We start from the raw sequence: 5,726 nt of genomic DNA, 5'->3' as shown, positions 1-5,726 counted from the left end.
ACGTTTAGAGAGTGCTTCCCCTTGCCGAGCACTGGGTAAGCGCTTTACATGCGTCATCTCATTTGAAACAAGTCTCTTTTGTTCCAGCACCTACGAAGTGGCAGTGGCTGATCTCTGTTTTAAAGCTGGAGAAACTGAGTCTCTCCAGCTTAAATATCTTTCCCAAAATGTCATGCCACCAGTTCCTGATTTCTGTATGGCCATCACTATTTTAGCACTGTTTACTTAATGTTTTCCTTTAGTTAAAAAAAAAAAAAAAAAGAAATAGTGGGGCTCACTATATTGCCTAAGCTGGTCTTGAACACCTGGGCTCAAGTGATTCTTCTGTCTAGCCCTCCTGACGTGCTGGTATTACAGGCATGAGCCACTGTGCCCAATCAGATGAACTTTATTTCTCATAAAGTATTGAACCTGGCCGGGCACAGTGGCTCACGCCTGTAATCCCAGCACTTTGGGAGGCTGAGGCGGGTGGATCACTTGAGGTCAGGAGTTTGAGGCCAGCTTGGCCAACATGGTGAAACCCTGTCTCTATTAAAAATACAAAAATCGCCGGGCGCGGTGGCTCAAGCCTGTAATCCCAGCACTTTGGGAGGCCGAGACGTGCGGATCACGAGGTCAGGAGATCGAGACCATCCTGGCTAACATGGTGAAACCCCGTCTCTACTAAAAATACAAAAAAACTAGCCGGGCGAGGTGGCGGGCGCCTGTAGTCCCAGCTACGCCGGGAGCAAGACATCATCTCAAAAAAAAAAAAAAAGGGTTGAACCTGCATGATAGCCATTTTGACAGACTGGGAAGCCTAGCTTCCAGTCAGAAGCAAAAAAAAAAAAAAAAAAATACAAAAATTAGCTGGATGTGGTGGCCTGCACCTGTAGTCCCAGCTACTTGGGGAGATGAAGCAGAATTGCTTGAACCCGGGAGGCGGAGGTTGCAGGGAGCCAAGATTGTGCCACTGCACTCCAGTCTGGGAGCAAGACATCATCTCAAAAAAAAAAAAAAAGGGTTGAACCTGCATGATAGCCATTTTGACAGACTGGGAAGCCTAGCTTCCAGTCAGAAGCCAAAAATACAAAAACAGACACCTCCAGGGTTGGAAGAATAAGACAGGGATTTATGCTAAACACAGTGGCCAAATATACATGTTAAATATACTGTAGGAGGGGTCATGAATATTTATGAAAGGAGCAACTTGGGGATGTGCAGTTGAACTTCATGCCTCTCTATGGATCCCATGTTTAAAAAATGGTGGCCTTAGCATTATCCAAGGGTGGAGTTTTCTACCCCTTGACTTCAAAAGGTGAAGCAGGTACGTGAAAACCCTCACTGCACGTCCTGTATAGACTGGCCAGAACCACTCCCTGGATAGTCGGTGGTCTCTTATCAGGAGGGAATGCTGGTCGGTTGTTCTGTTGAAACTGCAAATGGGAGGGTCAGCATCAGGCTGGTGGAGTGAGTCTTTCAAAAGGGCTGGTTTCTGTTTAACCTTTAGGAAAGAAAATCTAATGGCGATTATAGAGGGAGGGGTTATAAAGAGGTGTGTCCGACTTCCCATCCTGTCATGAGTAGTAACTCAGCTTCCAAGTTTTTTCTAGGGTCTTCTTGGCCAAGAGAGGGCTTGTTCAGTCAGTTAGGGGGCATAGAATTTTATTTTTATTTCTCAGTTGACAAATGTTAACTTACTGTAAAAAGAAACTTAACAACCCAACAACAAAAAGATAAACCGAATTTAAAACAAAACAAAACCAAAGAGAATACAATTTATAAATGTGCAAAGGGGCTGGGAGTGGTGGCTCATGCCCGTAGTCCCAGCACTTTGGGAGACTGAGGTTAGTGGATCACTTGAGCTCAGGAGTTGGAGACTAGCCCTGGCAACATGGCAAAACTCTGTCACTACAAAAAAATAGCAAAAATTAGCTAGGCATGGTGGCACTCACCTGTAGTCCCAGCTACTCGGGAGGCTGAGACAGGAGAATAGCTTGAGCTGGTGAGGTTGAGGCTGTAATGAGTTATCACACCACTGCACTCCAGCCCAGGTGACAGAGTGAGACCTTGTCTCAAAAATAAAATTAAAAATATGTAAAGGGCTTGAATAGATATTTCTCCAAAGATAGACAAATGGCCAATAAGCACATGAAAAGATGCTGAACATCAGTAGTCACTAGGGAATTGCAAATTAATCACAATGGGATACTCATCAAAATGCCTAAAAATAAAAACCAAAAAATCAACGGTTCCAAGTTCAAATGAGTATGTGGGGCAATGAAACACTTATACATTGCTGATGAAAATGCAAAATGATATATCCCCTGGTATGGTTTAGCTCTGTGTCCCCACCCAAATTTCATCTTGAATTATACTCCCATAATTCCCACGTGTTGTGGGAGGGACCTGGTGGGAGATAATTGAATCACAGGGGTGGTTCCCTGCATACTGTTCTTGTGGTAGTGAATAAGTCTCACAAGATCTGGTGGTTTAGTAAGGGGTTTCCACTTTTGCTTCTCTCATTCTCTCTCTTGCCGTCGCCATATAAGAAGTGCCTTTCACCTTCCACCATGATTGTGAGGCCTTCCTAGCCACATGGAACTGTAAGTCCATTAAACCTCTTTTCTTTTGCAGATTGCCCAGTCTTGGGTATGTCTCTATCAGCAGTGTGAAAATGGACTAATACACATCTATTGGAAAACAATTTAACCTTTCCTCAAAAAATTAAACATAGAACATATTACTCACCAATTCCACTACGGATAATTTCCGACTTAGTATGATTTGACTTAACACTTTTTTGACTTTACAGTGGGCTTATGGGTTATAATGCATTTTTAACTTACAATATTTTCTATGTATGGTGAGTTTATTGGGATATAATCCCACTGTAAGTCAAGGAAAATCTGTAATTGCTTTATACCCAAGAAGACTGAAAACAGGTGTTCAAACAAAAACTTGTACACAAACTGGGCATGCTGGCTCATGCCTGTAATTCCAGCAATTTGGGAGGCAGAGGTGGGAAGATTGCTTGAGCCCAAGAGTTCGAGACCAGCCTGGACAACATAGGGAGACCTGTCTCTACAAAAAATTTAGAAAGTAGCTGGGTGTGGTGGCACTCACCTGTGGTACCAGGTACTCAAGAGGCTGGCATGGGAGGATTGCTTGGGCCCAGAAGTTCGAGTCTGCAGTGAACTATGATTGCACCACTGTACTCCAGCCTGGGCGACAGAGTTCCCATCTCTAAACAACAAAAGCAACAGCTTGTACACAACTGTGCCTAGCAGCCTTATTGATTTAGCCAAAAAGTGGAAATAACCCAAATGTTCATCAGCTAGTGAGCAGATAAACAAGTGTGTTATATCTATACAGTAGAATATTATTTGATTATAAAAAGGAATGGAGTACTGTGATGTTATGATACATTGGTTTGCATCCACAGTTCCTAGCTCATAACTTTCCTAGCCGATTTTACAGTAAACAGAATCTCTTTCTCTGACCTTCTCTTGCCCTCCTTTCACCTGCCTACTTGACAAGACTCTAATCTGATTGTGGTCATAAGGCACCCATTCCAGAGAGGGCCCTACCCCGTACCCTGGAGGAAGGAATGCTGCACAGAGAGGCCAAGAGACATCTGAATAGACAGACCTTGCTGGGTTTAGAGCATACATTTTTTGTTCAATCAGTTTTTGATATGGTTGTCCATGCTTCAATCATGAGCAACCAATGAAGTCTTCATGAAAGGCCAGAAGGAGCACGAGGAATTTCTTTTTTTTCTTTTTTTTTTTTTTTTTTTGAGGCGGAGTCTCGCTCTGTCGCCAGGACTGGAGTGCAGTGGCCGGATCTCAGCTCACTGCAAGCTCCGGATCTCCTGACCTCGTGATCCGCCCGTCTCGGCCTCCCAAAGTGCTGGAATTACAGGCTTGAGCCACCGCGCCCAGCCAGCACGAGGAATTTCATCCCAAAATGTGGCTCCCTGGTATAATGAGGATTTTGAGTTAAAAACCCTTAGGGATCAAGTTGGAAGATACTTTTTCCCCATCTACATAAAGATAGGATGGACCCTCCAAGGAGAACAGTTGCTCCCCTCTTGTGTCATTATCCATTACAGGAAAGAAGACCAAGAGTGTACCTGAATGAACCCTTTTATAAGATCATGACTGTCCCTGAGGATCATTTAAGTTCCAAAGAGAACTATTAACGAATTAATTTCTGTTCCCCATCCAATCATTCTCCCTAAGTAACCATTTATTGCCCCTAAATAGAATTTATATCCCCCACCATAATCTGTTTTGCCAGGATCCAAGTCCATGTTCTTTCTGTAACCTCAAGATGATATGTAGGCGTCTGAATCCCATTGGGATATTGGGCAGTCACTCTGTGATTCTCCCTGTGTACATGGTTTAATAAATTTATATACCTCTTCTTTTATTAATCTGCCTTATTGTGAGTAGGTTTTTCAGTGAACCTTGGCCCTCTGATGGGCGTCCTTTCCCCTATCCCTTGCCCTATGCATCTCTTCATCTGTATCCTTTGTAATATCCTTTGTAATAAACCAGAAAATGTAAGTGTTACACTGGGTTCTGTGAGCCGCTCTAGCAAATCAATTGAACCCAAAGAGGGGGTCATGGAAACCCCAACTTAAAGCCTGTTGGTCAGAAGTTCTGGAGACCCAAACTTGCAACTGGTATCTGAGGTGGGGGCAGTCTTGGAGACTGAACCCTTAACCTGTAGGGATCTGACATTATGTCTAGGTAGATAGTGTTGAAATTGGAGAACACACAGCAGGTGTCCGCTGCAGAATTGATTGCTTGCCTGCTGGCTGATGAGGAGAAATCCCCACATATTTTGGGGTCCCAGAAGTCTTCTGTGTTGATGACTGTTTTTGTGTTGGTGTGAGAGCAGAGGAGAAGCATGGTTTGAGAGTTTTTCCAAAGTACAGATATATTCTACAATATGGATGGACATTTGAAACATTATGCTGAGATGTCAGACACAAAAGACCATATGTTATACAGGCATATGTGATTTTATTCATATGAAATATTCAGAATAGGTAATATATAGAGACAGAAAGCAGGTTAATAGTTGCTTAGGGCTGGGGGAAATATGGGGATTGGCAAGTGATAGCTAAAGGGGATAGAGTTTCTTATGGAAGTCATGAGAATGTTCTGGAATTAGGTAGTAAAGATGGTCACACATTGTTATGAATATACTAAGAAACACTAAATTTTACAGTTTAAAATATTTCAGAATTTGAGACCAGCCTGGCCAACATAGTGAAAGCCCGTCTCTACTAAAAATACAAAAACTAGCTGGGTGTGGTGGCATGCACCTCTAATCCCAGCTACTCGAGTGACTGAGGCAGGAGAATCATTTGAACCTGGGAAGCAGTGGTTGCAGTGAGCTGGGATTGTGTCACTGTACTCCAGTCTGGAAGACAGAGTGAGACTCCATCTCAAAAAAGAAAAAAAAAAAATTTCAAATGGAGAATTTTATGTTATGTGAAGTTTTACAAAGAGAAAAGGAAACTTTGGTCTTATGGGTAACTCATTATTTCCCTCTTAGACTTACTGGGAGACTTAAAGGAGATTAACACATTACCAGGCAAATAATTAAAATAAGCAGTATCCTTAAGAGTAAATACAATGAAAGGCCGGGCGCGGTGGCTCAAGCCTGTAATCCCAGCACTTTGGGAGGCCGAGACGGGCAGATCACGAGGTCAGGAGATCAAGACCATCCTG

This window comes from Colobus angolensis, unplaced genomic scaffold (assembly GCF_000951035.1).
Source record: "Colobus angolensis palliatus isolate OR3802 unplaced genomic scaffold, Cang.pa_1.0 Scaffold34, whole genome shotgun sequence".
In the NCBI taxonomy this organism is placed as follows: Eukaryota; Metazoa; Chordata; class Mammalia; order Primates; family Cercopithecidae; genus Colobus; species Colobus angolensis.
This window is presented reverse-complemented; position numbering follows the sequence as displayed.